We start from the raw sequence: 12,611 nt of genomic DNA on the forward strand, positions 1-12,611 counted from the left end.
GATTCACAGACCTGTACCCCTGGGGATAAAAATATATGTTTATAAAAAATAAAATTAAAAAAAAATTAAAAAAAAAACTAAAAAAAAAAAAAGACACTTAAGATAAATGAAACAGAACACAGATCCCCCCAAAAAAACCCAGGCTTACACGGTCAGTTAATCTACAATAAAGGAAGCAAGCATATACAATGGGGAAAAAACAGTCTCCTCAATAAACGGTGCTAAAAAAAAAAAAAAAAATCCTGAGAGCTACATGTCAAAAAAATGAAACTGTACTGCTTTCTTATACACGAAAATAAATTCAAAATAGATTAAAGACCTAAATGTGAGACCTGAAAGCATAAAAACCCTAAAAGAAAACATAGGCAGTCATGTCTTGGACATCAGCCTTAGCAACATTTTTCTTGATTTCCCTTTAGGGAAACAGAAGAAAAACTATGGGGAGTACGTCAAACTAAAAAGCTTTTACACGGCAAAAGAAACCATCAACAAACCTAGAAGACAACCTACTGAAGGGGAGAAGACACTCGCTATTGAAGGGGAGAAAATATATAAAGAATGCATACACCACCAAAAACAAAACAAAATACCAAACATTCCAATTAAAACATGGGCAGAAGACCTGAATGGGCATATTTTGCAAAGACATGCAGATGACCAACAGACACATGAGAAGTCACTCAACATCACTCATCCTGAGAATGAAAATCAAAATCACAATGAATTAGCATTTCACTCTTGTCAAAATGTCTAATGTCAAAAAGACAAAAATAAGTGTTGTGAGGATGTGGAAGGAAAAAAAAAAACCTTGTTCACTAATGATGAGAATGTAAAGTAGGGCAGCCACTATGGAAAACAGTATGGAGGTTCCCCCAAAATATTAAAAATAGAACTACCATACAATCCAGTGATTCTACTGCAGGGTATTTACCTGAAGAAAATGAAAACTCTAATTTGAAAAGATACATGCACCCCCACTTTTACTGCAGCATTACTTACAATTGCCAAGTTACAGAAATATCCCAAGTGTCCACTGATAGCTGAATGGTAAAAAACATGTGGTATATATACACAATGGAGTATTACTCAGGCCACAAAAAATAATAACATCTTGTCATTCACAACAACACTAACCTACAGGGTATTATGCTAAGTGAAATAAGCCAATCATAGAAAGACCTATACTATATGATTCCACTTATAAGTAGAATCTAAAAAAAAAAAACAAACAAAATGAACAAGCAAGCAAGAAAACAGAAACAGACTCATAAACACAGAGAACAAACTAGTGACTGCCAGCAGGAAGGAGGGATGGGCAAAAAACATGAAGAGGATTAAGAGGTACCAACAACCAGTTATAAAATAAACAGGTCATGGGGATAAAAAGTACAGCATAGGAAATACAGTCAATAATATACTGTAATAATGATCTATCATGCAAATAGTAGCTACATTTATTGTAGTGAGCATTCCTGACGTACAGAATTGTTGAATCACTCTGTTGTCTGTTGTATACGTCTAACTGACATTGTAAGTCCACTACTCTTGGATTTAAAAAATTAAGAAAAGAAGGGCCATCTGTACCCCAATGTTCATAGCAGCAATGGCTACAATCGCCAAACTGTGGAAAGAGCTAAGATGCCCTTCAAGAGACGAATGGAGGGGCGCCTGGGTGGCTCAGTGGGTTAAAGCCTCTGCCTTCGGCTTGGGTCGTGATCCCAGGGTCCTGGGATCGAGCCCCGCATCAGGCTCTCTGCTCAGCAGGGAGCCTGCTTCCTCCTTTCTCTCTCTCTGCCTGCCTCTCTGCCTACTTGTGATCTCTGTCTGTCAAATAAATAAATAAAATCTTTAAAAAAAAAAAGAGACGAATGGATAAAGAAGATATAGTGCATATATACAATGGAGTATTATGCCTCCATCAGAAAGGATGAATACCCAACTTTTGTAGCAACATGGACTGGACTGGAGGAGATTATGCTGAGTGAAATAAGTCAAGCAGAGAAAATCAATTATCATATGGTTTCACTTACTTGTGGGGCATAAGGAATAACATAGAGGACATTAGGAGAAGGAAAGGAAAAGTGAATTGTGGTAAATCAGAGGGGGAGACAAAGCATGAGAGACTGTGGACTCTGAAAAACAATCTGAGGGTTTTGGAGGGGAGGAGGGTGGGGGGTTAGGTGAGCCTGGTGGTGGGTGTTATGGAGGGCACATATTGCATGGAACACTGGGTGTGGTGCATAAACAATGAATCTTGGAACAATGAAAAAATAAAATTTAAAAAAATTATTAAAAAATTAAATTTAAAAAACTGAACGGATCTTTGAAAAACAAATGAAGAAATAAAAATGTTTAAGGAAAATACTGAATTCAGTATTACTTTTGCTGGTTTATAATTAAGTAGATACTCGAAAAACAATCACCATGTAATCTCAAACTCGATGTTGATTATAGGCAGGGCATTTCACTTTGCACACAAACTGCTGGCTTTCACTGGGTGTCTGGCTTGCTCTCCTCTTCCTTCCAAGCTAAGATTGTCAAGGGTTTTGGACACTCTTTCTGTCTACCAAGTGGCCACAAAGCCCATATCTATGAGATTCTGCCTAACCACAGATAAAAAGAGCCATTAGTGACTGCTTTAATGACCTCCAGCCACGACACGAAAGCTGTCTAATGAACATGAAGGAAAACTGAAATGTGACGGAATATGCTTGGCACACAGAGGGGCTTTCTGTCCACCCTGTACTCTTCTCCCTACAATTCATTCCTTAGTCTGCTTTAATCTGGCTCTTATCACTGCTCCACTGAAATACTTATCTCTCTGATGCTAAATCTAGATCATTTATTTTCTGGTCCCTATGTCCCCTTGATCTCTGCAGCCTCTGACAACATTGACTGATACTTCCTTTTTTAGCCTCTTTGACAACATACTATCCGGGTTTCTTCCCACCTCTTTTGTCCCATTAACGTCTGTCTGGTTTTTGTCCTAATTTGCTTCCTCTTTTCATTCTGCATCCTTTTAACCAGTGATTGTATCCACTACTAGGCATTCAGTAACATTTAAAGGCTGAGGATTCCCAAATCGGTATCTTGAACATCATGCTCTCTGCAAGACTCCAGACACATATAGCCACCTGCCTACTACAGAGCACCATCTGGATATGCCCAAAGATAATTGTCAGTATGTTCAAAAAGGAAATCCTCACCACAACCCTTCCCCAAATGCTCTCTGTTCTCTCCATGAATGTTACCACTATTCACTCAGTAACAATACTAGAAACTAGGGTGTGATCCCTGACTTCCCATTCTTGCACAACCAACTAGAGGGTGAAAGGAAGTGATCATGGTTTCCACCCCATTTTTGCCATCTGTTAGTGTCTAAGAAATATACTCAATCCTCACACCTTTGAAATTTCACCTACAAAATGGAAATAATAGTAGGGCTGTAGTAAAATTTAAATGTCAACCGTTACTAAGTCAGAAAGCATTAGTTACTATTAAGGGCATTTTTTAATACTGTCATCAACATTAAGGCTCCAACTTCCTGCTGCTCTCTCACCTCTGGTCTTCCCTTCCTCCAACATCACAGCCAGAGTATCAGTGCTCTAAGATGCAGATCTGATCATGTCGCCTCCACTCTGCACCCCAACAGAACAGAGCCAGGTGTAATCCTGTGCATGGCTGTCCTGTGCTACCTCCTCCTAGGGCATGATACCATGATCATCCATCTGCCTGAGATGCTTTTCTTCCTTCCTCCCACTGCTTCTCAAAGCCACACTGATCCTGTACACATTGGTACTGATGGCACTTCCTCTCTGGAGGCTTCCACTGGCAACACCATTCCCCGAATCCTGGCCACCAAGCCTTTCCTGTACCCACACCATGCTAGAGGACCTTCCATATGCTCTAACTGCAGGTTGTGCTTATCCTCACAGGTGCACCAAACACATGACAGTGAAGCCCCTAGGGTACCTAAAGGTCTCATATGAACTGTAGCTCTACCCAGAACATGCTGTTACACCACCGAGTAGGGGAAGTACTCAAAAATGATGGGAGCTTGTGCTAAGGACCTGGGAGCTTAAAGCGGCTCCCACTGGCCAAATCTGTGACAATTTGAGTATCAAAATAATTAAGGACAGTAATGAATTACAGGCCTATAGAAAACAGGAACCCACGAGCTGCTATCAGTATTAAATACATACATAAATGGAGAAGGGAGGCCTTTTATGTATGGTAGAATCCAACCGGTAAACATTCAAGGAGTGCTAAAGCCTTAAAAAAACCATCATTTTGCAGACATCACAGTACAGACTGCTTCAAGAAAAAAATCATCAAGGATGCCAAATCTAGGAGTAGATTTGGATGAAGAATAGTAAGTGTGAATGGTCTTCAAGTATACCCCCAAAGAATAGCTTATTAGTGGCAAGGGGGGGATTACACAGTAGATAAATCAAACGATATCATGACTAGCTAATGAAAATTAACATCAATGAGGGAAAGATGGACAACATACACCTCCAGACAGGTCACCCTGAGAAAACATATTACTTTACAGTATTCCTGTCAGGAATGCAGAACCTGAGGGACACCTGCATGGCTCAGATGGTCAAGCATCTGGCTTCAGCTCAGGTCATGATCCGAGGGTCCTGGGAGTGAGTCCCGTGTCAGGCTCCTTAGTCGGCAAGAAGCCTGCTTCTCCCTCTCCATCTGCCTTCTACTCCCCCTGCTTGTGTTCTCTCTCTCAAATAAATAAAATCTTAAAAAAAAAAAAGGAATGCAGAACCTGAAACTTATGAGGAAAGAAACAAAGCCAAAACAATAAATGCTCTATTTAAAAAAGAAAAAGAGGGGTGGAGACAAGGTGAGCATGTCATCTTAAAAATGTCAATGTTATAAAAGAAAAAGGCAAGAAAAATATCACAGATTAAAAGAGACAAAGTATATAACAACTAGTCTAATAACTGATCCTAGACTGGGTCCTATACTAAGTGGGGAAAATGTTATAAAAGAATGATCAATTAACAAAAATGAGAGACAGATGGTAGATTATGAAAAGTATTCCATTATGTTTAATTTATTGAATTTACTAAATTTACTGAATTGATAACTGTGCTAGTTTTATGTGAGGCTACACTTAGTTTTAGGAAATTAGGCAATGAAATATTTAGGAGTAAAGCATATGCCAACTTAATCTCAAAAGATTCAGGAAAAAAATACATAGTATGTATGTGTACATGTGTGCATGTACACAAACATACACACACACATACATGCACAGAGAGAGGGAACAAATAAAGCCAATGGAGGAAAATGTTAATAGGTGAATATGGATAAAGGATGTGCTCTTTGTATAATTTTTACTCTCACAACTTCTATACTTCTGGAATTATTTCCAAATAAAAAGTCAAAACAAAACAAAACAAAAACAAAAAGGTTGTAGTTCTATTCAGGGGCTATGCTTTGTTCACCCCTGCGTTTCCAGAGCCTGAGCCCACACTTGCTCAAATGTCTGTTAAATAATGAAGTCACTTTCACTATACCAAACCAATCTACCTAATAAGATAAAAGATATACACAAAACTTGTCCCCTACCTCCTAAACACACCCCCAGTAAAATACTGGGGAATCAGGGACCACCTATGTAAAACAATTTGTGAATGCTTAGGAAAAAGGGAAAACTGATTTAAGCTACTCAATCTGTGAGTATGTTTTTACAGTTTTCCATTCTTAAAATATCCCAAATCTGAAAAGCTAAAATAGTCTACCAGATTAACAATCCAGGCTTAATTTAAAATGTACCTTATTTCAAAGTCCTTAGTGTTAACTTTAGTCCTTAGGGTCAATTCAATCCTGTTCGGCGCCTGGGTAGCTCAGTCAGTTAAGCAGCTGACTCTGGGTTTCGGCTCAGGCATATTTCATGGTTGTGAGATCAGGACCTGCGTCTGTGCTCAGTGAGTAGTCTGCTTTGGATTCTCTCTCCCTCTCCCTCTAGCCTGCACGTGCTCTCTCTCAAATAAATAAAATCTTTAAATGTGTTTGAATTACCCACCATTTTCATCAAAACAAACATTATCTGCCGTTTTCACAGGAAGATGATCTATAATTTGCACGGCCACAGGAGTCCTAACTAGATGAGTAACACTGCCAAGTCACTGGAGGTCAAAGACAGCACCAATAAAAATATACTGCAAGTTCTTTTAAATGTCCTAGTACCCACATGAAGAAAAAAAGCAAAGGTGAAATTTTAATACATTTTATTTAATCTGATCAAAAATAATATTTTTAAAATATATGATCAATATAAAAATGATGAGCTATTTTACGTATTTCTCTCCAACTAGACCTTTGAAATCCATTGTGTATTTTATGCTAACAGCACAGGACAATTCAGACTAGCCACATTTCAAGTAGTCGGCAGCCACCTACAGTTAGCAGTGGCTGCCTTACTGGACAGCACAGCTCTAAGGCTTTAGGACTTTCATTCAATTAAAAGGCTAAGCCCTACAACTCTTAGATTCTATAATTCAATATCTCCTTTGGGGGTATTCAATTGATTAGGCACAGGGCCTGGCACAGACTAGATATTAAATGAATATTTGTTAGGTAAAATAGAAAAGAAAAAGGTAATTCACTGAGTTTAATGGTAAAAATGACCTTAGTCATCAAATCTGCTTGTATTTACAGAAATGATGACAACCTTCCCACCAGGAAATGATACTTCACACGTGAGGGGCTAACCACATTCAGAATACTTGATAGCTACTTAACTGTTGTCCACAAAGAGCTTCTGAAGCACCCAAAAGCTTAACTCAAGCTTCCCTAGTGGCTCCAAAGAACTATTTTATTCATTTCTCAATCCTAATTTCAAGTCTTTAAAATATAAAGATAATTGCCTTTTTACAAAAAAAGAAAAGGCAACAAGGGTAAACAAAAACAAAGATGGATTAGGTGTCAAGCAAGAGCTTGGGTTCTGTCCAGTTCTGAGGTCTTGGAAGCTGCTAGCTCTCTGCCAGCTCTGTCTACCTTTAAAACCTCAGGTGCCACTAACACCAAAGTTACCATTAATTTCACCATTACTGCTATCATATACCATTTACTGAATAACTGTGTCCTCAAAGGTAGCTGTGATGATCTCTCGTTTACAGGTAAGAAAACAACCTAAAGAATGGGCATAGGGCAGAATCATGACTCAAATCCAAGTCTGCCTTCTCCAAAGGCTGTGCTCTTTCCACTACGTCACTGGTAGGTAACAAGGACATTGCCAGAAGGTGAGGATGAGTGCCTTTCTTTGGGGGAAAAAGACAAGAAACCCCCATCACTTTATCACCCAAAAATGGGGTGGGAGGCGAAGGGCTGAGAGGGGAGCAAAGAATCCTTGTATAAACAAGCTGTTTTAGGATACAAACAAGGCAGAGCTAAAAGGGAAAAAATGTCCTTTTCTTAAGAGTTATAAATACTTGTCTTTGGAAAAAAATATTAAAAAGCATCTTTATAATCAAAGCCAACAATTTACATACCCACAAAAATGGCAACCATCTGAAAAGATGAATTTTTTACTTTATTTTATTTATTTGACAGAGATACAGCATAAGCAGGGCGATCAGCAGTCAGAGTGAGAGGGAGCAGTCTCCCCACTGACCAAGTGACCAAGGAGCCCGATGCAGGGCTCGATCCCAGCATCTTGGGATCATGAGCGGAAGGCAAACGCTTAACCGACTGAGTCACCTAGGCATCCCTAGAAAGACGATTAATAGTAGGCCTACTTGTTACAGCAAATATGAAAATTTCTCTTTAAGGGATTATGTCCGTAATCTGAACAGTGGTTAGCACTCTGCCCTATACAAATGGCCATTCACATAAGCACGAACTGACATGGATAACTATTAAGTATTTCACAACCTATAACACTCTCAATAATTTCCTGCTGATTAAAAGAATGTTAAAATTCTTCCTTAAAAAAAAAAAAAACAATTTTCTTTCTGATGAGAGGTTAAAACAACAGAGTTTACAAACTATTCTAGCCAGTAAGATGAGCCTGTTTACCTAAAAAACGTTTTAAAATAATGTATTACAGTACATTTCTGCATTCAATCCCACCGAATCCAACCAAAATGAAACACTGTCCTATAGTATCCTACATTATAGATTTTGATATGATACACATCAAAACACACCATCTAGTCTTGCCCAGATATTATCAATGTATGTAACAACTATGCAAAAGAGATACAAACTTTGTTTCTTCACATTTTAACGGGCTGCTTCTTTTTAGACAATTTTAAAGTGATGAGTGACGATGTGAAACCAACCAGAGAACTCAAGCAGTATCTGAACTATACTGGCTAGGTGAGGTTGTGGCCTAACTCCTGGGACACCCTTGAAACACCCCCACTAAAGCACAGATGGCCACAGCTGTGGACTGTGGAGCTGTGTAGGGTTCTAAAGCCACATAAACCAAGAAGTTCTACAGGGTGGAACTTTGTTGTTTGTCAGCTTTGTGGGCAACTTCCAATCTTTGAGGGCAGGATGGAGAGTCAGGGGGCCCAGACGCTACGCTTAGCAGTGGAATCACTCTGAGGCTTCTTCTGGTGGTGCAGCTGCCCTCACTCCCACTCAGGAGAGCCAGCACCACGAGGTGCAGTGGGCTCAAAAAGCAGCTACTAGGATTTCTCCCAATAGAATTCTTCCTCCCAAACAGACAAATTTCCCCCAAAGCTCTGCTGTGATGATGCCATTCTCCACACTCTAGAAAATGAGCTCACACCCGGTGCTTTATTTCCACAGCCTTCTCAGAGATCAGCAAATATGCAGGGTAGTGCAGTTATGGGCCTGAGTGTTCCCTTCTATCACATTTTAGTTCACTTCCTAACATAATTATAGCAGAGATTACAAACCAATGGTCTGTAGGACAAATCCAGCCCCCTGATCTGTTTGCTTTGACCTCAATAATGTTAAAGAAAAAAGCTGAGCCACATTATTTTTTTTTGGAAGATTCTTTACTTCTTTAAGTCATCTCTATACCCAAAGTGAGGCTCGAAATCACACAACCTGGAGATCAGGAGTCGCATGTTCCACTGACTGAGCCAGCCAGGTGCCCTGAGCCACACTTTAAAATAGAGAAATTTTACATAACAATCTGGATACCCAACTTTTCTCTGAAAAAAATCAGAAGCTAGAGCAACAGCAGGCGACTGGTTAAAACTGAGGCACAGCTGCACCCTTTCAAAAGGTCCACATACTTTCCAGCTTGCCTACTTTCCACACTTCCTAGGGCATCCCAGACACAGAGGCCTGAGGTCACTTCACTCACTGGCCTACCGAGGGGTCTGCACCACCTGCACTATGTTCCATCAAAGGTTTAAAGCCAGTACTGTATCAGTCAGGTCTAGTGTGTCTCCACAAAAGGCTATGGATACAGTAATTTGGCGTACAATAATTCTTCATCATGCATGCTTGGCCCATGTATCACAAGGCGGTTAGCATCCTGGCCCCTTCTGTAAAACACCAAAGGCACTCCCAGGAGGCCCCTAGAAAGTCAAGAGCATCTCAGGCTGACAGCCACGGCTAGCACCTTAAGTTTGGTGAGGTGAAAACTGCTGAGGTTTGAAGAAAAGTAAGACTTGTCTTGAGAGGACTTTTAAGTAAAGGAATCATTCATTTTTCTGATTAATCTGGCCCAGCCAATAACTGTTGAACAGAACATGTATACTCATATAAACCTTTGGAATTTTCACCCATTTTCTTGTTGCTTTGGAAGTTTTGGTTTTCAATGATATTTACTGAGCCATATGTATGTACCAGACACCAGGCTAAGTGCTTTGTCTCATTTAATCCCCCTTATCCCACAGGAGAGGCAATATCATCATCCACATTTTACCAATGAGGAAATGTGAGGCTCAGAGAGGGTAAATAATTTGCCTGTAGTCACACGGTCAACAAGCAGCAAATCTAGGAAACAAACTTATCTGGCTACATGGTAGGGCCCTGATGATGTCAAAACTCTTAAAGACAGTTTCAATCAAAACCTGATTATAAAACAGAAGGGGTTTTTGTACTGTATAGTAAATTCTTTGAGGTAAACAACAATAAGAAGTGGGCAGTAGTGAAGCATAACAAATGACCTTTTATTAGTGGTACAGGTAAGGGTTCTAATTTCAAGACTTTTCATGCATATATGTAAAGGTGCAACTAAATAACAAGGAAGGGATAAGAATTCAATACTTGTTATCTCCCCTAAATGAGCCTTCCAAATGATTTCTAAGATAATCATCCCACAGGATTTTAGAGATATACTACAGATCAATATAATACTTATATTAAAAGACTCAAAAAGTGGGGCACCTGGGTGGCTCAGTGGGTTAAGCCTCTGCCTTCGGCTCAGGTCATGATCTCAGGGTCCTGGGATCAAGCCCCACATGGGGCTCTCTGTTCAGCAGGGACCCTGCTTCCTCCTCTCTCTCTGCCTGCCTCTCTGCCTACTTATAATCTCTCTCTCTGTTAAATAAATAAAAATAAAATTTTTTTAAAAAAATTTTTTAAAAAGACTCAAAAAGCATTTTCATGTTAAATATAGTCCCCCAGAAACAAATAGAAGCATATTCACTTTATTTTTTTTTTTTTAAGATTTTATTCATTTGGGATGCCTGCGTGGCTCAGTCATTAAGTGTATGCCTTCGGCTCAGATCATGATCCCAGTGTCCTGGGATGGAGCCCCGCATCTGGCTCCCTGCTCAGCAGGAAGCCTGCTTCTCCCTCTCCCTTCTCCTTTTCCCTCTACTTGTATTCCCTCTCTCACTGTGTCTCTCTCTGTCAAATAAATAAAATCTTTAAAAAAAAAAAGATTTTATTCACTTATTTCAGAGAAAAAGAGAGAAAGACCATGAGAGCAGCAGGTAGGGGCAGAGAGAGAAGCAGGCTCCCTGCTGAGCAGAGAGCCCAATGAGGGGCTCGAACCCAGGACTCCAGGATCACAACCTGAGCCTAAGGCAGACTGACCCACCCAGGTACCCCTATATTCAGTTTAAATTTAAGAGGTGCCTGGGTGGCTCAGCGGGTTGAGGCCTCTGCCTTCGGCTCAGGTCATGATCCAGGGTCCTGGGATCGAGCCCCGCATCGGGCTCTCTGCTCAGCAGGGAGCCTGCTTCCTCCTCTCTCTCTCTCCCTCTCCCTCTCTCTCTCTCCCTCTCTCTGCCTGCCTCTCTGCCTACTTGTGATCTCTGCCTGTCAAATAAATAAATACATAAAATCTTTTTTAAAAAATTTTTAAAAAATGAGCACCCATTCTGCTTGCATACTGCCACCTCTACAGAACCCATCATATGTGCCGCTCCTGCCGCCCCCCACTGACCTCCCCAACAAAAAATAAAAATAAAGGTACTTGGGATCGTCTCCCATTCTCAGTATGGTAACAAAAAAAGCAGGATATTATTATTCGTTTTTTTTTTACTTATTTTTTTTTAAATTATTTATTGGAGAGAAAGAAAGGGGGAGAGGGTGGGAGCTCAAACCAGCACGGGGAGGGGCAGACAGAGAGAATCCTGAAGCAGACTCCTAGCCCAGTGGGCCTGACCTGGGGCTCGATCCCATGAACTAGGAGATCACAACCTGAGCCGAAACCAAGAGCAGGATGCCCAACCAACTGAGCCACCCAAGTGGCCCAATTATTAGTTTTTAATTCAGCTCTATGCCCAACAGGGGGCTCAAACTCATGACCCCAAGATCAGGAGCCACATCCTCCATTGAATGAACCACCCAGGTGCTCCAAAGAAGTGGGATATTAAAAAATAAAGTAAAACAACCTTACAGAGTGGCATATGAAAAAAAATGGGAAAGCGTTGATTCTTATTAGAAATATTTTGTTCATTTAGGAATACTGAGTTGGTGGCAGGAAAAAATAGTATCTAGGTTAGAAAAATCAAAGGTTTCCTTTATAAAATGACCTTAAAAATATCTCAAGAACATTCTGGAAAAAGCAAAATTAGAGAGACAATAAAAAGATAAGTGGTTGCCAGGGGTTTGTGGGGCAGGTTCACAGATGGAGCATCGGCAATTTTAAGGGTGGTGATATTATTCTGTATAATACTCTAATAGTAAATACATGACATCATGTACTTGTCAAAACCCATAGAACTTTTAACACAAAGAGTGAACCCTTTTTCTTTTCGAGGAAGGGAGGAGCAAAGGAGAAGGAGAGAGAGACTCTTAAGAAGGCTCCACACCCAGCCCAGAGTCTGATGCAGGGCTCAATTTCACCACCCTGAGATCATAACCTGAACTGAAATCAAGAGTCAGACGCTTAACCAACTGAGCCACCCCAGCGCCCCAAGAGTGAACCTTAAAGTATGCAAATTTAAGACCATTTAGTAGGTCAGGGGATCCCAGGAAGGAATAGACACCATACAATATAATCTAACTGTATTACAAACGTATAAAACAATGTCATCCCAGAGGGTTGGTGGGGGGGGGAGTTGTTGACCTACATAACTTTGGAAAGACTAAAGACTTTGGTAAGACTAAAGTAAAGGCAAAAGGAAATATACATAAGCACTGTACTCTAGTTGATAAAGTGTTTCCCATGGAAGTAGGAGTGAACAATTAAGTACATGGATGGT

The 12,611-nt window shown here is 40.2% G+C and overlaps 1 protein-coding gene across 3 annotated transcripts in view; it reads right to left on the reverse strand.

Moving 5' to 3' along the window:
* LOC111150506 (TGF-beta activated kinase 1 and MAP3K7 binding protein 3) overlaps window positions 1-12,611 on the reverse strand; it is a 94,316-nt gene that overhangs the window by 40,590 nt on the left and 41,115 nt on the right. The window lies entirely within an intron of this gene.

Source organism: Enhydra lutris, unplaced genomic scaffold, assembly GCF_002288905.1.
Source record: "Enhydra lutris kenyoni isolate GAN:26980312 unplaced genomic scaffold, ASM228890v2 scaffoldscaffold23, whole genome shotgun sequence".
In the NCBI taxonomy this organism is placed as follows: Eukaryota; Metazoa; Chordata; class Mammalia; order Carnivora; family Mustelidae; genus Enhydra; species Enhydra lutris.